We start from the raw sequence: 26,413 nt of genomic DNA on the forward strand, positions 1-26,413 counted from the left end.
GATTCTCACAGCACTGGTATATTTACAACTCAACAGGGCTTGCATTGATCAAAGACAAACGGCACTGTGAGCTACCACGGATTTTTTCATACCTATCTCAGACAATTATTTTGAAACAAACAAACAAAAAAAGCAACATTAGCAGCTTATTTCTCATAGGTAGAAAAGTCAAGATCATTTAAAATAAAGTAAGTGATACAGACATGCAACATATAAATCTTACTTGAAATATCATCATTAATGGAATAAACAAACCCCACCAAAACTACAAACATTAAAAATTATTCCATCTCGCTCTTTTTAAAAGAATTATTTCACATGGTCTTCTAAGGAATGGAAAATTTAGGTGGCATTATAAGCTCTCTTTATTTCCAAAGACTGCCGTAACCAAGTCCTACAGATTGGGTGATTTAAAATAGGAATTTCATGTCTCACAATCCTGGAGGCTAGAAGTCTGAAACCAAAGTGGCGGTAAGTTTTGCTTCCTTGAAGGCTGTAGGGTCCTGGTGGAGACTTGTTGGCAATCCATGACAATCATTGCCTCCATCGCATGACCATCTTCTCTCTGTCTGCATCCAATTTTCCCCTTCTTATAAGAACACCAGTCATACTGCATTAGGACCCACCTAATCCAGCTTGGCCTTATTTAAATTAATAACATCTTCAAAGATCTTATTTTCAAATGGGATCACATTCACAGGAGGAGGGGCAGAACTTGAACACCTTTTGGGGTCACAATTCAATCCATAACATAAGCTTCCTGGGCAGCGGTTTAATCTGAGAACAATCTAAAATATTTTAGAAACAGGTAAGGTACTTTAGAAGTTAGTTTCATTGCATTGGAAATTTATTTATGTGAAAGTGTTTTTGCAACATTATTTGCCTTCTTTCTATACATCCCTGAAAGTTTAGGGGTGCATTTTTCCCCCTGAATGTCCATGGACAGTTTATAAGAAGAAAATACCTCCATGATGCCTAGATGTGTCAGCCAAATATTTGAGAACGATCAATTTTATTGCTCTAAAAATTATTGTTTGACTAAAACTATACAATTAACATAGTTAATGTTTAGAATAATTTTGATCAATGTTTCACAAATATACTTTTAATTCTAATTGAGCTCCTTTTACTTTTGTTAAAGAGTTTCATGTTTAACATACCATGACTTGGAAAGTTTTAAAAAACAATAACATGAGTCAAACTAGACTGCGTATAGATATAATCTTACACAGAGCCCAAATTTATAGCTGAGGAAACTGAGGCCAAGGCTCATTACAGATTAAGTGTAAGCTGTTTACTTGCTAAAGCAATCTGAAGTCTTAATTCTTCCAATGGACCCCTGCCCTTGACCAAACTGCCGGCTTTGTCCTTGTGACGGTACACTGTGTATATATCAAACTGAGTTTTAAATGCAGCAAAGAAATTCATTACTCAAAAGGACCCCACAGAAAAAACTTTAAAGGAAAAAAACTCATATGCAATATAAATGATTATTTTCCAAAATGGTGGAAAATACTCTGAGGCAGCCTCTAGAAAACAATAGATTCTAACCCCTAACTGGCAATAACCAAAAGTAGACAATACATTGCCTTTAGCTTCTCTCTCTCTCTCTCTCTCTCTCATTCTCTCTCTCTCTCATTTAGTGTTCCCTTCTGTACAAGAGCAAGGTTGGATCACAGGATTTTTGAGATAACTTCGTAGCTCTAACAGTGAACTTAAGGGCCACACTAGGAATCATAAATCCTAAAAATTGTTTAGTTCCTGGGACTGGCGTACTTAATTTGATCTACATGTAGCCCTCCCCTTCAACTTAAAGAAAAGGAAAGAATCTTTTTAGAATTGGAGACCTTAATATAAGGACCATTATAATGGCTCTGCTCTGAGCCATTATTTTGCTCCACAGTTCAAGAAGTTTTTGAGGCATAACTTTTCAAATTTCTTATATAGAATCACAGCTCAGCCTTGCAGTAGAATATGGGATAATTTATTGCAATTGTTAAATGTGACACATATTGGTGGATGGAAAAATGAATATAACACAAACACATGCATTTTAGTTGAGGGAGTAGGTGAAACAGTTAATCCTTTGAGCATTAACATGAATCTTTTAGCATACTCTACATTTTATTGGAATAGCATGTACTGAGTTCTGAATACATTTAGAGATGAGATGAGATCAGCTCACACCTTCCTTTCTTATAAGTCTCAGTAAAGAAGAGGGCCTCTTTGTGGGAAGGAAATGAACAAGCTGTCATAGCTTTACCTCATATAACAAAGTACATTGATCTATTTATTTTCTCTTAATATGTATAGGCTTTTTCTATGACACTTAAAATTTGGGGAATGTTATACTGTCACTTTCTCTTTGATACATTTCTACCACTTTTCATCCATTTTTATACTTAAGAATGTATTTTTAACAGAGTGCTGTAAAACTTGTTTATCTCATGCTAAATTAACAACCCTCAAACGTGGGAGACTAGAATAGTTAATTAAAGTTAGCAGGGATATATTGGAATAATACTGTTAAGTATGTGAAGGTGAGTTTGTTGTATGAAGTGTAAGAATTGTCACTGACTTAAGTCCTCAAACACAATGTGTCAACTGAACTGTTGCTTTCAGCTGTAATTTTCATCTTTGGCCACCTAATTTTTTCTGGATAATTTATAGCAGCTTCATTTTACTGTATCTCTTACCAAAAGGTTATATCATTCACTCAACCAAGTTTTGGGGAAATTAAGCACAAGTATGTATTGTTCAGGGGACAATAAGAAATTTTAACCATATATTTGAAGGTGTTATTGCTATTAGAAAAATATATTTATTTGGCACATATGTCATTTCAGATAAGGGAAATCTCATCTGGATGTATCTTCCTGTGAAGATATTCTAGAGTTGGAGTTTCACAAAAAATAAGGGACTTTTGATGGCCTTCATAAATGCCTAGATCCTGTTTTATAACGTTATTTTTCAGCATGGCAATTATTATGCAAACTTTTAGTAAAAAGAAAATGGCCGCAGTTTCTAAAAAAAGTTTAAAAAATTATCTAAAACGTGGTATGAGTGACTAGAAAGGCACAATTAGAAAGTTATGCTGCAATTTAAATATTTAAGATTTGACAATAAAGAACGTATAGATAATTCTATGGCGTTTCTAAGGGCCGGAAAGACAAATATAAAACTGTAATAGCTCACTTGTTTTTAAAATATAGTCTACTAACTGCATAATTTATGTATGAATATTAAATATATTAAATGAATGTGCCTTAAGTGAATGGAAGGATTTTGTCCAAGAATAACCTGAGAGTCAAATTAACTCAATGCAGAACATGGAAAACATCACATTTTGAAACATGATGGAAAAAATAAATACGTTGTGATAGTGGTAATTTAGCTAACATTTTCGTCTCTAAAAGACTTTTCATCTGTTTCTTTATCTAGTAAGAAAATGGTGCTTACTTGTGCCTACTGGATAGAGGAAATTATTGGTGAATGCATTTGGAACTATTGATTATGTTGAGGCATAGTAAGAGTTGTTAAAAGGATACTGAATCAGAGAAATTGAGCTGAACTTTCTCCCCTGGTGGTTCTGCCTTAATCACGCCTCTCCCCGTGAGAACCTTCAAGATTACAGGAACACACCTAATTCAAGAATATTGTTGAAAAGACATTTATAATACTTTGTGATAATGAGCCAAGAGAAGAATAACATAAGACGTATTTATCAATCCAATACTATGCATTTACATTGGCGTGGGAAAAAGGACTGAAGCATGAGGCTAGTGCCAAATCACAGACAGCCCTGTGAATGCATGATACAGAGTTTTGAATTAATTATTCAGCTATCAGTGAAGTAACTCTCAAGGTTCCTTTTCTATTTGTGCTTCCATTTTAGGGGGATTGTTTTCACCCTCATCCTCAATAAATTGTGCAATTATTTTCAAGCTTTAACCTCTCTTTTCTCTTTGTTCGTTTGTCTTCTGTGCTTTTTAGGTGTTTTAAACCCAGTTCACATCTGTCAAGGTGAACACTGCTGGACATAGCACTAGGGTGTCTGAGTTTAGCAAATCCAGGGCATTTGTTCCAATTATCTTTATGGTATTTCTTAACTGGATACAATTTAAAGTCCAGAAAGCATATATAAAATGTAAGCCCCCAGTTCACTGGGGGAATGTACTTCCTCAGAGATCAGGAGATGTGAGACAACTAGCTCATGCACCTGTAAAAAATATTAGGAAGTCTTGATAGTGAGAATACATTCTAATCACTACTGGGACAAAGTGAGGCTGTTCCATTTATAAAGGAGTTTAAGTGGAAAGATATGTGGAGCTAAAACAAGGTAAGGTAATAAACTATGTTTTAAAAATGTCAAGCATTATTTCAGCTCTAAACATGCTTTCTAACACTAAGAAATGCAGATACCATTAAAAATTTGCCAAATAGCCATTGCAGGATTTAGAGAAGCCGTACCTGGGACCAGATGGTCATCTTATATATCCATTGGGATTTCTTCAAATACTTTTAAGGGAACAAGTTGTTATCCTGTACCTAAATTTGTCTGCTGGCTAATTCAGTCTCAATGGTCTTTTTCAGAAAGCGTTTGATTTTTGCATGTGTGCAACCCTGTAAAGTAGCTGGATAAAATTCCACCTTGTCTGGTAGGTAATGAGTCTGGGTTGGATCAAATCTTGTCAGGATCAGATTAGAGTTGACCCTATCTTTAGGGTCACATTTTCCAATCCTCGCATCACTTTACAAGCTTCAGTGTGCATGAAATTATAAAAACATGGAGCATGAGAAAATATCTCCCAGGTTGTTTTTGCGGCAAGCGAGTCCAGGGAAATAAAGTGTTTTTCAGCCCTTTGAGTTTTATTACTTTTTCGAAGAAAGAAAATTCGGTTAGGGTCAGTTTCCAAGTTTAACAGTTCATCAGCCCATAATTGCACTCATTATCACTATAGCCAGGTTTATATTGGAGTTTGATTAATAACGATATGCACTCCAATAACGCTTTCCATTAAGTGGCACTAATTACACTGTAACTGCTGTTCAACAACCAAGCAAGTGTAACTACGATGTCATTTTTATGAAGCCAGATTTGCTCATCAGGGTACTTCAATAATGCTAATGTGCGAGTGAAGTAACTGAAAGTGTGGTGACAGAGTTTCTATCTATAGGCTTTAAAACACAGCATTCTGGGGTTCTTATGTGTTGGAGAAGCTTTGGATATGGACGAGGTGTACAGACTAGGTGAAGGTCTTTGGAATGTAACAAGTAAGAATTATCTGCTTGAAACTACTCTGCCTAATAAGAAGCTCAGCTGTTGAATATAAGACCATAGGATTGATTTGGAAGATTAAGCTCAAATCCTAATTCTACCAATTTATTACCCTATCATTCCAGACAAAGTCTTTAGCCTCTCTGAAATGATCACATATGTATAATGATCCTGCTCCCATATTTGTGATGTTAGGATTAAGTGAAATTGTACGTGAAGATGCCTAATTGATTGGTTCATAGTGAGGGCTCAATATATTCAATCTTTCATGAAGAATGCTGACTTCATTCATCATGTCATTCATTACTAGGGAGTGGATTCTTGTTTTCTCAGTCAGCTTTGTATTTGAGTTCAGATTAAGTAAAATTAAAATGCTTTTGAAAATCTGCATATGAGTGGCAAGGAAAAGTGTAAAATTCTACTTAAAAAGAATGCAAACTGATCACCACTGTAAATGAAAATGAAGAAAGGATGGGAAGGAGGTAGGAAGTCTAAGTTTGATTCACAGAGTAGAATTTTATATAGGAAAGAGGGTTGTCCATATCTAGGAGGGTTAAAGTGCATTCCAGCAGGTTTCATAGAGGAATAAATACTGCAGATTATGGAGCAACATGGAAAGGAAAAAAAAACAGAAAAGGACCGATAGTCTCATTTAAGAGGGCTTGAGTTTTTCTGTACTACCCCTGATTGTTCTAATAATAGGATTTTTTCCTCAAATATACTGCTGAAGAAAAAGAATTAGAATCTGCCCTGAATAAACCATTGTACTTTCCACTATGGGAGATAGGATTCTTTTTTTTTGAGCAGAAACCACAGGAAATGGGCACTATTCCAGCATCTACAGCAGTACGGTTTGTAGATAATGTGTTTAATAGCGAGTAGTGAAAGACCAACTGAATTGGAATTCTTGCAGGGAATCAGAAATATTTGGTAGTCTGATGATCAAAGTAAGATCACAATATCTTGATTGTCTCCTCATTAATTTCTCCTCTGCTCAAAAATCAACCCATACAGATTAGCTAAAAAATGTATTTCAGGGTTTGGTGTGAATGATGGCATGCAGGAAGCATGAAAAGAAATTACTTTGACATAATTATGCCCCTGTAGTTCTGAATTATTGGAATATACAGAAAGGGAATAAAAAAGAAAGACTAGGAAAAAAAAAACACAAAGGAACTCTCAGGTGATATTTCTTTTCGAAACGATGTGCCCTTTCATTCCATTTTCTAATGACAGGAGTTGGTGCTGATGTCTAACCAGATCACGCAATAATTTAGCAACAGGCTATATGACACATCCAGCTAAAACAGTATGATCCATTCAATACATGCCAAGGGGTAAGGAGATTTGGGTATAATGAAAAACTTTGGAGGATAATGAGCTTATTGACAAGGATGGGTTCTTTCTGGAAGCCAGAATTACTGATTAATAGCTGGTATAGCACCAGTAATTTAACATTTGACCTTGACCTTCTTGGTTTCCATTTCCATTGCTTAAACATTTTTAAGGGAATTTTGTGCTCTTACTCACTTGTCTAAAAATATAGATCTGTGAGGAAATTATAGCTTCCCCTAATATTGGTATTTGGTGAGAAAGAGTCACATCAACTATGTATGGAATGAAAACCTGAACCAGGAAGCAATACACTAGGGAAAGAGGAGTCAACACCATCTAAGGCCAAAGGTGGATTTGGATTTCTCATCTTTCACGTGGAATATTTAATCAACATTCTATTTTAGATACCTCTAATATATTAAAATACATTTTACAGAACTTTCAATTGTTCAAAAACAATGAGTTTACTATTCTAATATACTAATTCACATAGAGGAATGTGGGCTAAAGTTGGCATATAATGTTTATGTAACTACCTTCATGCAAAGTACTTAATTCATCATAAAAATGTGAGTTGTGACTGCTTGGAAAATGTCTGAAAATTTTCTTTTTGAGTGTGAGCTAGCAGTAAATTTAGTATGAGACATCTGAATGGAATAGAACATGAAGGATAGGAAGTTTATCAATTTAGAATATAGCATAAATTAATTATGATTGTTACTTTGTCTGTGAGTTATAATCAGCCTAACATAGGTTCTTTAAAAATTAAAAGGATGTAAATTAATAATTTAACTGTAATTAGCAAGAAGTCTATGAAAAGTATACTTTTTTTGTATACAAAAGCTACATAAGGATTTTCAACGTTACTTTATCTCATGTTAAGGTTGGTTTTATAAACATGTTCAGATTTTATTAAACACAGTCCACAATCTCCCAGTTTCAGATTTTGGCACATCTGTTTGCTGCGACATGATAAATTACCACCTTGGGCACCTTTAACACAAGTTATTAAAATTTTCTAAAAGTAAAGAGTTGTGCTTATTTTCCAACTCTTTGGAAGTTGAACAGAAACAAGAACGTAGAATATTGTTTCATATCCAGAGTAACCCAGATGAAAGATATATGGCACATTTCCCTTATAGTCATCAAACTGAAACATTAGTACAGCTGAGTGCCCACCTCTCCCAGTATGATCATATTTTGGCTGCACCAAGGGGTGCACATAAAGTGAGCTTGCTTTACAGCAACTTGAGCATGTCAGAACTTGATAACCTTTCCCCAAGTCAACAGATATGTCTATTTTTAGGTTAGTCTTGGACTGCATTTTCAGGTTATATTGTCCTTTATAAACAACACTATTTACAATATATATCATTGCATTTGCTTTAACATTTTCCATGATTGCTAATTAGTAATCTTTAAAACCAATCATTTGAGATTTTATTGATAAAATCCAGGTACATCTTAAATTTATTGTATGTAATAGACTTTGCTCAATTTTGTTATGACTTAACAAAATTCTGTTGACTTCGGAACTTGTTCACTCTCCCTTCTCCACTTTTGTCTCACATTATATATATATTTTTAGCTTTTAGGAGTCAAACTCTACTTTATCAGAAGTTTGTAATAAAGATTTTCTTCATTCTTTGTTCTTATGGGGGGGGTGTCCAACATGTTTGGTTTCAAAAGTCGAATTGACTACCTGAACATTTTGAAAAGATTGTCTAAAAAGAGAGTTCAGAGTGTCTTTCACGACCTTTGCATGATCTGTAACTAGTATTCTACTTTTTCAAATTTTCTTCCCACATACATCTATTCATTTCTTGATATTTTATTTGTAAAATGTAGATTTAATAGTTTATTATTCAATACAACATATGTACAGACACATATTATATTCTGGGAAGTAGAAGTAATATTTTATATTCATGCACAGTATTTATGCCATCAACTTTGATTGATTTAAACGTACATTTAAATTTTTAGAGTTGTTTGAAATATTGCGGTGGGGGAATAACCAATGTTTATCACAGAAACACATTTTCCATCACATATATTTGTGGAAGATTCTGCAGTTCATATTTCTTTAAAGAAAGAAATATCTTATCTTATGCTACAGTCAGTGCAGCAAAGATATCCAGGATGGAATCTTTGAAATATATAATTTCACAAGAAAATATAATTGTCTTGTGCTTTATTTATTTTTTAATACCTACAGTTTTCCATTTATTAGTAAAGATGGTAGTTAACTTGCTGGTGTGTATGTGTGTGCATGGGTGTTTCCTTAGCCATAAAAACAAATTTAAGCTTTATTTTTTTAAGCTTCTGACAGAAATATATCTGCATATTTTTAAATTAGAAAAACTTGCACCACTCTAAACATAGTCTTATATACAGAGAGAAATTATTCTTATTTATATTAAAATTCACATGTACAAATTAAAAATTTAAATAAATACAGCAGAGCAGATGGCTCTCAGCTGCATCTCCACAAGTTGAATAGGTAGTCTTGTTCTAAGTCCCAATATACTCTCCTGTCCATAATTTTGGTCTATGTACCAGAAACTTCTCATATATCCTTTCGTATCTTCTTGGACTTCTGGGTTGGCAGAAGCAAGCACTTCTTGCCTGCATCCCTGGAGAAGCAGACTTCTTTTTCCTGAATATGATGTAATAACCTCAGTTAAGGCAGACACCTTGCAAGAAGATGTGCTGGTTTGAAAGTATTATGCACCCCAGAATAGATATGTTTTAACCCTGACCCAATCTTGTAGGAGCAGCAATTTCTTTTAATCTTGGTTCAATGTTGTAGGTTGGAAACTCTTGATTAGATTATCGTCACAGTTTTTAGAATGTTTTCTTTTTCACTGTGAAATATAACGTACATATATATATAAAAGCAATAAATTTCCAAGTACATTTTAACAAGTAGTTAGAGAACAGATTTTAAAGTTTGGTATGCGTTCAGTTCCATGATTTTTTTGGTTTTCTTCTAGCTGCTCCAGGACAATGGAGACTAAAAGAGATATCAACATAATGATTCAGCAGTCAGACTGTTAAATCCTATCTTCTGTGTTACACTCCTCTTTTCTTTTCTTTTTTTTTGTGAAAAATAACATATATATACAGAAAAAGCAATAAATTTCAAAATAATATCACAACAATTAATTGTAGAACAGATTTCAGAGTTTGGTATGGGTTACAATTCCACAATTTTAAGTTTTTACTTCTAACCATTCTAAGGTACTGGAGAGTAAAGAAAATATCAACATAATGACTCAGCACTCATATTTGTTATATCTATACCCTACCTGCTCTGTATAACTCCATCATCATCTTTGATCTTTCTCCCACTCTGTAGGGGTGTTTTTCATGTTGGAAGGGGCTGTTGAAAGTATGAAATAGGGGATGTAATTATCTGATGTTCTGGAGAGACTGGCTTCTCTGCATTTCAAGGCTTATCTGCTCCAGGGACCCATCTGGTGGTTGCAGGTTCCTGGAAAGTTACCCTAGAGGATGGGACCTTTGTAGAATCTTATATAATGCCCTAGGTATTCTTTACAATTAGCAGGAATGGTTTGGGTTGGGGGTTTGGCAGATTATGAGAGGTAGCAATGTCTAACTGAAGCTTGCATAAGAATGACCTCCATAGTAGCCTCTTGACTCTGTTTGAACTCTCTCAACCACTGATACCTTATTTGTTACACTTCTTTTACCCCTTTTGGTCAGGATGGCATTGTTGGTCCCAAGGTGCCAGGGCCGGGCTCATCTCTAGGGGTCATCTCCCACATTGCCAGGGAGACTCTAACCCTTGCATGGCATGCCCCACATAGGAGGGAGGGTAATGGTTTCACTTGCAGAGTTAAGCTTAGAGAAAGTAAGGCCATATCTGAGCAACAAAAGAGGTCCTCTGGAGGTGACTCTTAGGCATGCCTATAGGTAGGCTAAACTTCTCCACTACCTACATAAGCTACAGAAGAGCAAGTCTCAAGATTATGGGCTTGGCTTATTGATTCAGGTGTCCCTAATGTTTGATACAGTATCCAGGGTTTCCCTAGTGGTAAAGTTTAATAGTTCCATATTTTTTCTCCCATCCCTCAAGGGACTTTGTCAATAGTTTTTTTTTTTTTTTTTTTTTTTAACATGGGCAGGCACCGGGAATTGAACCCGGGTCTCTGGCATGGCAGGCGAGAACTTTGCTTGCTGAGCCACCATGGCCCTCCCTGCCAATACTTTTTGATTATCTGCTTAATATACTCTGGGATGTATCCAGGCATTACATTAAGTTATGCAAGATTAAAAGCTCTCATTCTTATTCTGAGTCCCCTCTGTTTGGATTGTTTAAATGATCTATCCAGACAGTTCGAGTTAGATTATGTGCTACAAAAAATTTAGGTTCTCAACAAAATTAACCCTTCTTTTGTCTCAAAGAGTAGGTGAAGCTTTAACTTCCTTACTCCTGAATTCTGAATTACCTTAATCTTGACCCTATCAGCTTCATTCCTATTTCTAAATATCAGCCTATACATATATAAAACAGCCTCTCAGAATCCAGAAATAACAATTACCACTTTGGACTGAATGTGACTGCTATAAGAGCTTACAATCTAGTGCCGGTTTTCTTATAAGTATTTTCTTAATGAGATCATACAATATTTGCTCTTTTGCTTCTCGCTTATTTTGCCTCATCACATGTCCCACAGCTTCATTCATATCATTGCATGCCTCATAATTTCATTACTTTTTTGTAGAAGCACAACGTTTGATCATATGTATACACTATCGTTTGCCAATCTACTTCTCAATCTGTGCATCTTTCAGCCCTCCCTCTACTGGGCCTTATGTAGAATAGCCAAAGTCAACAGTTCATCAACACTCTCAATTTAGATAATTTCGTTGTTCCCAAGAGAAAGATAACCAATAAACACATTCTCACCAAACCTCTCCCTAACTCTCATCCCTCCCCCCACTTTGTACCCCTTATACTGCTGTGGTATTGTTGATGTTTTTCCTGATAAACATAGCCCATGGCATGCAATAGCATTTTTTCCCCTGTATACCATGAAATTATGCACTTTTTTTTTATAGAAAATTCATACCTTTGCAGTAGTTCATGAAAGAATCTATTTGTATTTGTAGTTACTAGGTGGGACACATGAGTCTATATAACCCCTTTCAATCATGTTCACTTTCAATATAGTAATTTTATAATGTAGACCCATAGAACCACCTTCAATTCTATCCATTCTCATTAGCTAACTGTTCACCCATCTCAATTAAGTTCAGTCTCATTAGCTAAATGTTCACCCATCTCAAGTTTCAGTGTATATCTAGGTCTCCTATATTCTCTATTATAAGCCTCTTGATTTTACCTTTACCATGGTCATAAAAGTGGAAGCACACAGTATCTATCCTTTGGTGTCTGCCTTATTTCACTGAGCATTTTGTCCTTAAAGCTCATCCATCTTGTCATGTGCTTCAGGACATCATTTCATTTTACAATTGCATAATATTCCATCATATATATAAACCATATTTTGTTAATCCACTCATCTATTGATGGGCACTTAAATTGTTTCTATCTTTTTGCAATTGTGAATAGTGCAGCCATGAATATTGGTGTCAAAATTTCTGTTTGTGTCACTGCTTTCAGCTCTTTGGGTATATACTGAGGAATATATTGCTGGGTCATAGAGCAACTTGATATTCAGTTTCCTAAGGAATCGCGAAGCTGTCTTACATAGCGAATGTACCATTATACATTCTCACCAGCAGTGCATAAATGTCCCAATTTCTCTACATCCAATGTAGAGATATTTGATACTGTATATTTGCAGTTTCCTGTTTGTTTAATAGCAGCCATTCTTGTACAGGTGAGGTGCAAACTTATTGAAGTGTTGATCTGCATTTCCCTTATAGCTAATGAGATTGATCATCTCTTCATGTGTTTTTGAGACATCTGTATTTGCTCTTCATAAAAATGCCTATTAATGTTTTAGTCCATTTTGTAATTGGGTTGTTTGTTCTTTTGCTGTTGAGTTGTATGATTTCTTTATGTGTGCAGGATGTCAAATCTTTGTCCAATGTGTGATTTTCAAATATTTTCTCCCATTGAGTTGACTGCCTCTTCACCTTTTTGGGAAAGACTTTTGAGGCACAAACCATTTGATTATGAGGAATTTCCATTTATATATTTTTTATTTTGTTGCTTTTGCTTTGGGTTTAAAGTTTAGGAAGCTACCTCCTTTTAGTAGGTCTTGAAGATGTTTCCCTACATTTTCCTCTAGGGGCTTTGTGAGACTGGTTCTTATATTTAGGTGTTTGATCCCATTTGAGTTAACTTTTGTATAGGGTGTAAGGTAAGGGTCCTCTTTCATTCTTTTGGCTACTGTTATCCAGTTCTCCCATGTCCATTTTTGAAAAGACTATTTTGTTCCAGTTCAGTGGATTTGGGAGTCTTATTAAAGATCAGTTTACCATAGATTTAGTGGTCTGTTTGTGTGCTCCTGATTAAATTCCGTTGGTCAACACTTCTGTCTTTGTGCCAGTACCATGCTGTTTTGGCCATGGTGGCTTTATATTAAGTTTTAAAATCAAGGAGTGTTAATCTTCCCACTTTGTTCTTTTTTAGAATGCTTTTAGCTATTTGGGGACCCTTTCCTTTCCAGATGAATTTTGTAGCTAGCTTTTCCAAGTCTTCAAGTAGGTTGTTGGATTTTTTGTTGGTATTATGTTGAATCCACAGACCAATTTGGATGAAATTGACATCTTAACTGTATTTAATCTTCCTATCCATGGGTATGGAATGTCTTTGATTTCTTTTAGCAATGTTAATGTAATTGTTTGGGTGCAAGTCCTTTACATCCTTAGTTAAGTTCATTCCTAGATGCTTGATTCTTTTAGTTACTATTTTGAATGAAATTTTTTTCCTTAATCGATTCCCCGATTTGGTCATTAGTTGTATATTGAAACATTACTAATTTTTACACATTAATTTTATAATCTGCCATCTTGCTGAATTTATTTATTAGATCAGGTGACTTTGTTGTAGAATTCTCATGATTTTCCAAGTACAGTATCATGCTATCTACAAATAAGGAAAGTTTTACTTCTTCCTTTCCAATTTGGATGACTTTTATTTCTTTTTCCTGCCTAATTGCTCTAGCTAGAACTTCTAGTACAATGTTGAATAATAGTGATGACAGTTGGCATCCTTGGCTGGCTCCTGATCTTAGGGAGAAAGGTTGTATTCTCTCATCATTGAGTATGATGCTGGCTGTGAGTTTCTCATATATGCCCTTTATCATATTAAGGAAGTTACCTTTGACTCCTACTTTTTGAAGTGTTTTTATCAGAAAATGATGTTGAAATTTGTCTAATGATTTTTCAGTATTAATTGAGATGATCACATGATTTTTCTTTTTCAATTTGTTAATATGCTGACATTAAATGATTTTCTTGTGTTGGACCATTCTTGCATTCTTGGTATAAATCTTACTTGGTTGTGGTGTACAATTCTTTTCACATGCTGTTGGATTCCATTTTCTAATATTATGTTGCAAATTTTTGCTTCTGTATTCATTAGGGAGATTGGTCTGTAGTTTTCCTTCCTTGTTGCATCTTTACCAAGTTTTGATATTAAGGTGATGATAGCTTCATAAAAATGAATTAAGTAGTGTTCCTTTTTCCTCAATTTTTTGAAAAGTTTGAGCAAGATTTGCTTTAGTTCTTTTTGGAATGCTTGATAAAGTACCGTGGTGAAGCCATCTAGCCCTGGGCTGTTCTTTGTAAGAAGATTTTTGATGACTAATTGAATCTCTTTACTCGTGATTGGTTTGTTGAGACCTTCTATTTCTTCTTGAGTCCATATGAGTAATTTGTTCATATGTTTCCAGAAATTTGTCCATTTCATCTAAGGTCTGTTTTGTGGAGGATAATGTTCAGAGCATCCTCTTAGGATTTTTTTTAATCTCTTCAGGGTCTGTGGTAATGATCCCCATCTCATTTCTCACTTCTGATTATGTTTATTTGCATCCTCTCTCTCTTATATTTTTTGTCAGCATGGCTAGTGGCCCATCAATTTTATCGATTTTCTCAAAGAACCAACTTTTGGTTTTGTTGATTCTTTGTATTGTTCTTTCGTCCCCCCATTCATTTATCTCTGCTTTAATCTTTGTCATTTCTCTTCTTCTATTTCCTTTTGGGTTAATTTGTTATTCTTTCTTGAGTTCCTCCAGGTGAGCAGTTAAATCCTCCATTTTTGCTCTTCTCATTTTATTTTTTTTTCGGTCTGGGCAGGCTCCGGGCATTGAACCCAGTTTCTGGCATGGCAGATAAGAATTCTGCGATTCAGCCACCATTGCACCATTCTCTCCTTTTTTTAATATAGGCTTTTAGGGCAATACATTTCCTCCTCAGAACAGCCTTTGCTGCTTCCCATATGTTCTAATATATTGTATTCTCATTTTCATTCATCTCCAGATAGCTACTGATTTCTCTAGCAATTTCTTCTTTGACCCATTGGTTGTTTAAGAGTATGATATTTAATCTCCATATATTTGTGAAAGCTTTCATTCTTTGGTGCTTATTGATTGCCAGCTTAAATGCATTGTGATCAGAGAAAGTGCTTTGAATAATTTCAGTGTTTTAAAATTTATAAAGTTCTATTCTGTGCCCCAGCATATACTATACTGGAGAATGTTCCATGAGCACTAGAGAAGAGTGCATAACCTCGTGTTTTGGGGTGTAATGACCTGTATATGTCGGTTATGTCTAATTCATTTATCAAATTGTTAAGTTATCTATTTCCTTGTTGATCCTCTGTGTGGTTGTTCTATCCATAGAGGAGATGGGTGTATTGAAGTCTCCTACTATTATGTCAAAATGTCTATAACTCCCTTTGCTTTTGCCAATTTCTTTCTCATGTTCTTTGGAACTGTTTTATTGGAGGCATAGATATTTCTGATTATTATTTCTTCATGCTCAATTGTCCCTTTTATTAATATGTAGTGTCCTTCTTTGTCTCTTATGGTGTCTTTACATTTAAAGTCTATTTTGTATGATATTAGTATAGCTACTTCTGCTTTTGTTTGATTACAGCTTGTGTGTAACATCTGTTTCCATCTTTTCACTTTCAATCTATTTGTATCCTTGCATTAAAGATGAATCTCTATTAAGCAGCACATAGTTGGGTTATATTTTTTAATTCAGTCTGCCAACCTGTGTCTTTTAATTGGTGAGTTTAGTCCATTAATATTCAAAGTTATAACTGCAAAGACATTTCTTGAATCAACCATCTTTTCCTTTAGATTTTGTTTGTCAGAGCTATATATTCTTTTCCCTCTTTCTCTTTTTATCCTTTAAGTTACCCATACTGGTACTCTTACAATTCTGTACCCTCCTCCAGACCTCCCTCACCTGTGTTTTTTTTTTTTCCAGCTCGCAGTACTTCTTTTAGTGTCTCTTATAAGGCCAGTCTCTTTCTGACATAGTCTCTTAGCCTTTATTTGTCTGTGAAAATTTTAATCTCTCCAGTTTTGAAGGACAATTTGGCTGGTTACAGAATTCTTGGCTGGAAGTTTTTCTCTTTTGAGATCTTAAATATGTCAAACCACTGCTTTCTCACTTTCATAGTGTGAGTTGTGTAATCCAAACTCAGTCTTACGTGGTTTCCCTTGTATGTAGTAAATTGTTTTCTTCTTGTCAGTTTCAGGAATTTCTGCTTCTCTTTAATGTTTGACAGACTGATTAGTATGTGTCTTAAGGAAGGCTTATTTGAATTTATTCTATTTAGAGTTTGTTTGGGTTCTTTGATTTGAAAATTTATGTCTTTTATAAAGGTTGGGAGGTTTTCCCCCATTATATTCTCCACTAACCTTCCTAGCCCTTTACTCTTTTCTTCTCCTTCTGGGACACCGATGATTCTTATATTTGTGTGCTTTGTTTTGTCCATCATTTCCCTGAGGTACAATTCAAATTTCTTTATCTTTTTTGTCATTTGCTCTTTTATGCATTCAAAATCAGTTGTCCTGTCCTCTAGTTCGCTTATTCTTTCTTCTGCCTCTTTAAATCTGCTGTGGTGTGTCTCTAGTGTATTTTTTTATTTGGCCTACAGCATCTTTAATCTCTGTGATATCTGCCATTTTTCTATTTATTCTTTCAAATTCTTCTTTATGCTCTTTAGTGTTTTCTTGATCTCCTTTATGTCATTAACCATCCCACTGATTATGTTTAGCAGAATTATATGAACATTTTTGATTAGCTGCTTTGCAGTCTATGGCTCCTCCAGTGTTTTAATTAAGTCATTCAACTGGACTGTATCTGTCTGCATCTTCATATGTTTAGTGATCTTCTGTTGTCTTTTGGTATGTAAATATCTTGAAAGGGTTATTTTGGAGGTTGATTTACTTTAGAAGTCTAAAGCTTTGTATTTGCAGGGCAGGTGTGGAGCAGGAGATGGAAGTGTGGGGCGGGGCACAACAGCGTGGTGACAGGTTGCAGTGTAGGTATATGCACAGGACAGGTATGTTACCATGATGCCTGTGAGCATGGGGCATGGATAATAGAGTGGTGGAGATGTGGTATGTGGGGAAGTATGAAGGGGAGATGCAGCTTAGGCAGGACCTGGAGCACAGAAACAGGGTGCAGCATGGGGGAGGAGATGGGGGGATTCAGTGGATGTGCTGAGGCTGGTATGTGGGTGGGATAAGGGGGAGTGCATGAAGTATATGGGTTGTGGGTGTCAGGGTGGAGTACTAGGTACAGAAGTTGGGCACAGGGAGGGCAGGGTGTGGGTGTGTCTTTGCAAAATATAAGGGTCTGGGGGGGTGTCAGGATGCAGATGTGCAATTGTGTAGGGGCAGGGCAAAGGTCTTGGGAGTTGCGGGATGTGTGTCAAGGGTGTGTGTTGGGCGGGTGGGACCCTGGTACAGGTGTGCTGGTGCAGGAGTGTTGGGCAGGGGTGCATATCTGTGCAGGGCAGGGCCATGTGACACAGATGTACATGAGAGAAATTGCCAGGTGTGGGAGAAGTGCATTTGTGCAAAGAGTAGGGTAAGGGTGTGCACATATGCAAGATAGGGGCATGGGGTGTAGGGGTCAAGAGATCAGTACATAGATAAGTGGGTGCCAGCAGGGAGGATGTGTCTGTGTTTGTGTGTGGGTCTGGAGTGCAGGCCCCTGGTGTGCCTATGCACAAAGTTCAAGGGAAGCGGGATGGGATTGTGTCTGCATGGGCTGGTTGCAGGTGTGAAGGTGAGTGCCTGCGCAGGTGCCCACCTATTGGGGCAGGGAAGGAGAGATGGGGGTTGAGGGGCTGGATATGGTGCACGGATCTTGGGAAGGGCAGGGTGAGATTGTGCGCTTGCATGGAGGATGTAGGTTGGGCTTGTGCTTGTGTGCATGGGTGGGGTGAAGGTGCAGGGTGAGGACATGCAGGGAGGGGTGTCAAGACCAGTGTGCTTGGAGCATGGTGGGGGGAGGGTGACAGGGTTCTGTTGTGTGGGGTGTGGAGTGAATCATAAGGCAGGAGTGGAGGAAGGGTTGGTGTGTGTGAGGGTAGTGCTTTCAAGGAGCTCAGCTTGGCTTACTTCCTTGTTCCCGTCCCCTTGTCCATGCACTCCTGAGGGCTCCAGGCCTCTGTTTGGAAAAGGGTCCATTAGGCTGTTTGTACTAAATGAACAGTCTCCGGTTCTCTGCATCTCAATTGTTCTGCCTTTTCAACTTGGGCCTCCCTATGAGGTATAGAAGACCCTCCAAGGTCACTTATGCCCTGGAATCCCTCTCTTGTCACTTCTCTACCTGTTCTTTGGAACAGGGTTGAACTCAACCTCTTCTATTCCACTATCTTCCCAAAACCTCATATGTACCTTTTGATTAGATGGAGGTGTGACTCCGTCCATTCCAGGTGGGTCTTCATTAGTTTACCAGAGTTTTTCAAAAAGGAAACATTTTTGAGAAACCTGAGAAATGAGAAAATCAACAGGAACTTCAGAGCAGAGCTGACACAGATGCCAACAACTGGAAAACAAAGACCCAGATGTTTGGAGATGCTTGGTGTCCAGCAGATGCCACCATGAGATGTTAAGCAAGCCAGAACCTGGAGAAAGCCATGGGAAGCCAAGAGATGAAACCCAGCTCTGGAGAAGCAAAGTGAAGAACCGCCACAGGAACAGAGGCTGAGAGCAAGAGAGCCCAGGAGTGAGGACCCAGCAGATGCCAGCCATGTGACTACCCAGCTGACAGAGGTGTTCCTGACCCATTGGCCTTCCTTGAATTGACATATCTTTCCCTAAATGTCTTGGTTTAGATATTTTTATAGCATAGAACTGTAAACTGGTAACTTATTAAATTCCCCTTTCTGAAAGTCATTCCAGTTTGGGCATATCACATTCCAGCAGTTGCAAATGAAAACACAAGGTGATCCTTATTATCCTCAGGACTTGCCCTTTCACTCCTCATTGTCTTCAAGAAAATAACCAGGGTCAGATACTATAGCACAGCCATACTGAGAGTTATACTTATTGCTATGAAAGGAAATAGACTGATAGCTTCTGGAACTTCAGGATCTGACTAATATGTACAAATAAGAACTGGGAGAATATGTGTGAATAGAATAGAGTGTTCATTGAAAGGATTCAGAATGTAATGCTGGATAGTGAAGAGTTTATTGAAAGTAGAGCATTCACCTGTAACTTGTTATTCAGCATTCTGAAAAAGGCTTCTGATTCTAGTCTTAATGATCTCCTGGTTTGTGTTTTCTTTAGTTTGCTAGCTTCCAGAATGCAATATACCAGAAATGGAGTGGCTTTTAAAAAGGGAATTTAATAAGTTGCTAGTTTACAGTTCTAGGCGAGAAAATGTCCCACTTTAAACAAGTCTATAGGAATGTCTAATCTAAGGCATCCAGGAAAAGATACCTTGGTTCAAGAAGGTTGATGATGTTCAGGGTTTCTCTCTCAGCTGGAAGAGCATATGGTGAACATGGCAGCATCTGCTGGCTTCCTCTCCAGTCCTTTTATTTCATGAAGCTCCTCAGGAGGCATTTTATTGCTTCATCTACAAAAGTCACTGGTTGTTGGACTCTGCTTTGTGGTTCTGTGGTGGTTCAGAAGCTTTCTCCAAACTACTTCCTCTTTTATAAGATTCCAATAAACTAAGCAAGAGCCACTTAGAATGGGTGGAGACCCGTCTCCATTTAAACAAATTCAATATTCACAGTTGATTGAGTCATGTCTCTGTGGAGATAATATAATCAAGCTTCCAAGCTCTAGTGCTGAGTGGGGATTAGAAGAAACCATTGCTCCCATAAAACTGATTAGGATTAAAACCTGGCTTTTCTAGGGTACATAAATCCTTTCAAACCAACATAGTGTTTATCTAGGTTTTTCCTGTGTTGGAAAAGACTATCATTATCCTGTCATTTGCTCCAGTCAAATATTATATTTAGCCATCTTTAGTCACTCTTTTTCTCTTTCACCTACATTTAATCCATCAGTAAATCTGGTTGGCACCATCCTATACAAAACCCAAATCCATCTGATTCTCTCCGTTTTCATATCTTATTAGTCCAAGTAATCTTCAACTCTACCTTGAATTTCTATAGTTTGGTATCTAGTTGCCTCACCTTCTGCTTTTGCACAGACACTTCATTCTCCACTCAGCAGCCAAAATGATCTTTTCAAAACATAAATGATTTCATATCATCCCTCTGCTTAAAATTTAATTTTCCCCCCATCATATATACAGTGCATTTCAGATGTCTTACCTGTTTTTCCATACTCTTTGTGGTCTCCTATTTCATGCCCCATTCCAATTTCCCTCCACTATGACACTTCCCCAGTACTTTCAAGCCACACTGATTTCCTGTCTGTTCCTCAACCTTGCCAAACTTACTCTTGTTTTGGGCCCCTCTGCTTGCTTCCTCCTTATTCTTATATGGTTCATTTTATCATTCACATGGCAGCTTAAATACCTCCACAATAATGAAGGTTTTCCTTAACACCCAATAAAAAATAGCCATCTAGTCAACACTATCAATCTTTACTGTATTTACTAAAAAAATATCAAAATGCTAATTAAGGTTTTTCCCAGAGAAGTGGGTTTGGTCAGAGGTGTGATAGTTATATACTAGGGCAGAGATGTTTGGTGAAGTACAAATTAAAAAAAAAAAGAAGGCAACAGCAAGTAGTTCATTGAAAAATGTTTGTTGTCTCCAGAGACCTTTTGAAAACAGTCAGGTTTTAAAAAAGGAAAGCACCCAGTAAATAAATGTGAACCTCAGATTGAGATAGAGGGACATATTATAGTAGGTTTTATAGGTATTGCTAACAGGACAAACATTTTCAGTATGAATTGCAATGTGCAGAGCCAATCTATAAGGTCTGATTTGCAGTTTTGCACTTATTTAACATTATGACTTGAAAAGCTTTGCTATCTAAATACCATATTGACCAGAAAGATAAATTGGTGTAAAATTGTGTTATGAGTATTATTAGAAAAACTATTTTTAAGCTAATTTAAAATTTTTCTTGAGTATTGGTTGAACGTTTTCATACTACCCCAACTAATGTTATCTACATATTCTAACTTCATTATGATGCAATGTAACTGTAACAGTAGTCAATTATTTATGAATCAGTGGAAACATCTGGAAGCTTGATCTCTTTTCGATATTAAAAGGACTTGGAGCATTTGCTGTATTTCAGTATTAGTGCCACTTCAGTTATTACATGCTCTGCCAATGTTTTATGTAACTGGACCAATTTCCTTCTGACTTATAAGGTCAGTTGGCTGTGAAGAGATTGAGTTTTCTCAGCTCTGCCTCCTGTGTCTATCTCCTTATTGATACAATGCCCAGCTAACTAATGCTTACACACATTGAAAACTGGTACTCTAGCATTATGTGAGGATAAAAAAGAATCAACTCATTTATTTTCCTACACCCAGCTTATTTCCATGTCCTTTAGTATGTCTAATCCTTTCATTTTTATATATGTATGCATATAAATAGATCTATAATTAAATTTCCCTCATTTGTGTCTAAAACTAAAATTTACAAGTAGAATTTACTTCAGTGTTAGAAAATAATGCTTCCATTTTTATACCAATTTTATTTCCATTGTACTTTTCATGGATAGTTGAGATGGTTTAGATGAATGTGCAAAGGCTTATGATATTTTCACCAAAATATATGCAAACACACACCTGTATGGACAGGTGAATATGCAATTCCATCTCTGGCAAGGCAAAGATATATAACTAAATGGATATCTTACTTAGTTGGATAATCCTAAACTTCAGGCAGTCAAGTTATTTGCATTTGGCTGTGTTGTTTTACTGCCAGAGATTTCCATCCTAATTCATTTTGCTTAAACTTAGTTTCATTCATCGAATATTTATTCCAGGTATCAGATGCAATACTAGATGGGAGAGAAAAATGATGACGAAGACATAGCTGTCAGTTCTACTGGGTTTCAGTCTATACATATTCTCTGAACACCCAGCAGCACAACATCAAGGTGAAATATTTAGGGGAACTTGATGTAAGATAAGAATAACTGTTTGAGATGAAAAACATACACAAACCAACAATCAAAACAAATTGCCAATTTTATTCTTAATCTGATCAGTATCCAAAGCTCCTACATTTTCTTATCAGGGTGGCTCAATATCAATATTAAAAGAACCAATGTGAAAACAGCAGAGCAAGTGATGTGTGTCCTTAGAAGAGGCCATGTAAGGAATCCATCTGGAAATTCAGCCTTTTAAATTTCAATAGAAAATGAATGCTGTGAAGACAAACTCCTTAAAGTTAAGCATAGGGGAAAAATGTTAGCTTTGGGAAGGCAAAGCATCCTTTGTCTGGCCAAGCAAGAGGGAAGGTAGACATATCCAGGGCCTGCCTCCCTACTTCTTCTCTTCTCAAAGCTTCTTATGCTCTGGTTGCCAAGCTTTGTGCCACATTACCCCACCACTCTGGCAATTGATGATCTGATGAGGATTTGATTCCAACACCATCTTAGGGCAGAAGTTTATGAGAAAGTCTGACTCTGGGGTTCTAACAAGCAAGCACTTCTTAAATTAAGTGTGACTGACCGAACACAACATTTCTTAGCATGTCTGAATGTCAATATAAAGACAGAAGTAACAACTGGCAATGGTGGAGTGACACACAAGTTGAGAGCTATAGTAAAAATAGAAAGTACACTGAAGCCATGAACCAGCAGGATCCATGTAACTAGAAGCCAGAAGACATTAAAATCTGGAAGATGATAGAGCTATAAGTAAGCAAGACCCATGAAATAGAAAAAAAAAGGAGGTAGATAAGGTTATTAGATAGAGGCAGGAACCAGCAGGATCCATGTAACTAGAAGCCAGAAGACATTAAAATCTGGAAGATGATAGAGCTATAAGTAAGCAAGACCCATGAAATAGAAAAAAAAAAGGAGGTAGATGAGGTTATTAGATAGAGACAGGAGCAGCAGAAGCAAAGGTAGAGAATATATGAGCCACCATAACTGTGGAACTCTGGAGTAGTGACCAGTGAACGCTCGCTTGTGAAAAGGCTAAACCTCAAGTATCCAAAGGCTAACAGGTGGTGTCAACTTGAATTAAATAAGCATGAGATTTATTACTCGGTGTTTCTACACAAATATGATAAAACCTTCATATAATCTCTTTTCTGTACTAGAGTCAAATACTTAAGTGCAATAGATCTTTGAACAGAAGTTAAAGCAAATTCTCCTAATTGGTTAAACTTTTCTCTGTGACTAATTTCTTCAGCAAAACCCATTATTCATAAGAGTCATCTTTGGCCAGAAGTTTTACAAATTATGAGAACTTCTTAAAAGTCTCTGTGTTTAGGATCAGAGAAATCAGGTCATAAAAAACCCATGTGGTCAGGTTGAAATCATTATCCAGAACATGGAACCACCTTGTTCAATTCCTTTCTACTACAGGGGAAAGAAAGGTCACAAAGGAGCCTAGGCTTTTTGCTTGGGGAATACTTATCTCAGAAGAAATGCTTATAAAGCAAATCCATTCTCTTTCATGATGAAATAAACACTATACTTTAAAAAAACAAAAACAAAAACAAAGAGGGAAAGAAAAGAGAAAATAAGCCTCCTTTGACCATTTGGGATAATGTTGCTCATAGAGACATGAGGCAGGGAGAAATACTCCTGGGTTAGACTGTGCCATATGGTAGAACTCCCTAAGAAAAGCTTGATGTTGAGAGATAGAGCCCCAGCTCCTTTATGAGATCCCACCATATCCTTTCTTCTTTTTTCATCTGTATGGTGCTTATTAGAGTGGACTCTGCCATAGTTCTCATCTTCTATCTTTGCATAAATTATCACAGCTCCACACCTAGGGGTAACATATATTACCTTTAATGGGAGAAGGTAAGGCTCTGCACACTTGCCACCTGGGTTTCAAGCAAGGAACAGAAAACTAGCATTTCCATTTATCCTTAATAGCATCTTTCTTTCCTTGAGAGGCCTTAGGACTGCTAGAATGGTTTCTTTTCTTTTTACTCTTTGGTTTCTATCAATAAGGCCCCAATTAACTGGCAGGGATAGGTTTTCTGTAATCTGTAGGACTCTAAGTAAAAAGGTAAAATGAAAAAGACTCAAAAATATTTTAGTGTATGTATTAGTTTGTTAGGCTGCCAGAATGCAATATACCAGAAAGGAAAAGTTTTTACAAAGGGGATTTAATAAGTTATAAGTCTACAGTTCTAGTGCTGAGAAAATATCCAAAGTAAGGCACCAGTAGGAGGTTACCTTTACTCAAGAAAGGCTGATGCAATCAGGAACACTTCTGTGAGCTCGGAAGTCTTCTGCTGGTCTCTTGCTCCTGGGCGCCATTGCTTTCAACCTCTGCTTCCTGTGGGGCTTCCTCACATGGCATCTGTGGACCTTCACTTAGTTCCTCTGGGACACAACTCTGGGTTCTGGCTTCCTTAGCATCTCAAGGGAAGGCACTTGGCGATGTCTGCCGGGTCCTACATTTCCAAAGGACTGGGTCTCATGTTGGCTTTATCAGTTCTGAAGCAATTGTTCTCCAAGAATCTCCATCGGCTCTGTCATTTCTGAGGTTTCTCCAAAATGTTTCCCCTTTTAAAGACTGTAGTAAACTAATTAAGACCCACCTTGAAGGGATGAAGTCACATTTCCATCTAATCAAAAAGTCACACCCGCAATTGGGTATGGCACATTGCCATGGAGATAATTAATTCAAAAGTTTCCACCCTAAGATATTGAATCAGGATGAAAAGAAATAGCTGCCCCCACAAGCCTAGATCAGGATTAAGACATGACTTCTCTGGAGTACATAATAGAGTTAAACTGGCATAGGGTATAAAGGAAAAAAATCTATTGGCCAGTTGCTTTCTTTTTCTAAGTAATATAAGAGGTGAAGTTAGTCATGCAAAAGAAAGACTGGGATAGAAATGGGTAATAAAATTTGGAATTGCTCCTATGAAAATAAGGCAGGAAATTAACTAGAGGTGAATAAGAAAACTACAATAAGGGTCCAAGATCTGATGGGTAAGATGCCTTATTACAGTGATTTTGAAGCTCTTTTTCTAAAGTCATCACCAAATGTCCTCTGGCTGAAGTCCATGGATGAGGATGGGAAAATTTTCATTTTTATTTTCAGCAACCTTGAAATGAAATTTACATTTCTTTCAATTGTGACTACAGGCCACAAACCACATGAGTATTAATAGTTCTTGTGACATATTATCCAGGCGAAACACTAGATCTTTACATACCATATTAGAGTTGTTGTAGAATTTCAAAATCAACTATTATATTCCAATGATACTGCTTTTTATTAAATGTTTAATAGAGCAACATATATTGCTATATTGCAATATCAAACATTTTGATAACTATTTGATATTTTTTATTTCCCTTTTAGTCTATAATTGTTTTTTAATTAAAAAAATACTTTGAGGAGAGATTCATGGGATCTACAGACCTTGTAAAATTACCAAAGAAATCCATGGCTCATTAAAGGTTAAGAGCATTGTGCTTTTAAGTCGCAACATTTATCACACATTGTATAACAGCTAGGATTGTGAGACACAGATACAATGGGATAAAGTAGTGTTAATGAAGTGGGCAAAAATCTAAGCAATTCTTTGTGTTTTTCAGCTAGAATGTGACGCTGTTTTTTTTTGTTGTTGTTGTTGTTCAGAAGTGAATATTATGACCTAAATGGTATTTTTCTTTTACAAATACCCAGGACTTTTTGTTACACTCAATTAAACCTGTGTCATTAATCACCCCTAACCTTCAGTAGGAATCGCGTACATAATGTAGCATTCATATTTTAACATGTTACGCACAACAGCATGATTTAAGGCTCATGAAGCCCTTTCTATATTGGTACTTTACTTGCTGAATATCCATGGCTGCCCTTTACAACTTCTGTGGTTGCTTGCATCAGGGATTTTTGCACATGAATATTGACTGCATACTTTGGATTTTTTACTGATTGATAAATCAGTGCCTAAATGAGGTGACTGAAGAAGACTGACAGTTTAGCACCAAAGCAAGGACTGCAATACTGCAATGGATAGCTTTTCCTTTCTGCATTCACATCGTCAACACTCCTCCATCCGTCCTTTTTCTATTAACGTGACCCAAACTTTCTACTTTATCAAAACATTTCACACCTTCTCTCTCATAGGAATTAATATGATTCATGTAGGAATGACCCTTTTCACAACTCAGGCCAGTTAGAGTGTTCTGTTCTCTTTTCCACAGTGATTATCATAGGCAAAAGTGTACA

At 36.6% G+C, this 26,413-nt stretch overlaps 2 long non-coding RNA genes across 5 annotated transcripts in view; one reads left to right on the top strand and one right to left on the bottom strand.

The window, feature by feature from the left end:
• Positions 1–26,413, bottom strand: part of LOC143665305 (uncharacterized) — a 121,677-nt gene that overhangs the window by 46,260 nt on the left and 49,004 nt on the right. The gene's annotated exons all lie outside the window — the stretch shown is intronic.
• The window catches only part of LOC143665303 (uncharacterized), a 64,346-nt gene that overhangs the window by 35,022 nt on the left and 2,911 nt on the right, over positions 1–26,413 (top strand). The window lies entirely within an intron of this gene.

Source organism: Tamandua tetradactyla, chromosome 21 (assembly GCF_023851605.1).
Source record: "Tamandua tetradactyla isolate mTamTet1 chromosome 21, mTamTet1.pri, whole genome shotgun sequence".
NCBI classification, from domain to species: Eukaryota; Metazoa; Chordata; class Mammalia; order Pilosa; family Myrmecophagidae; genus Tamandua; species Tamandua tetradactyla.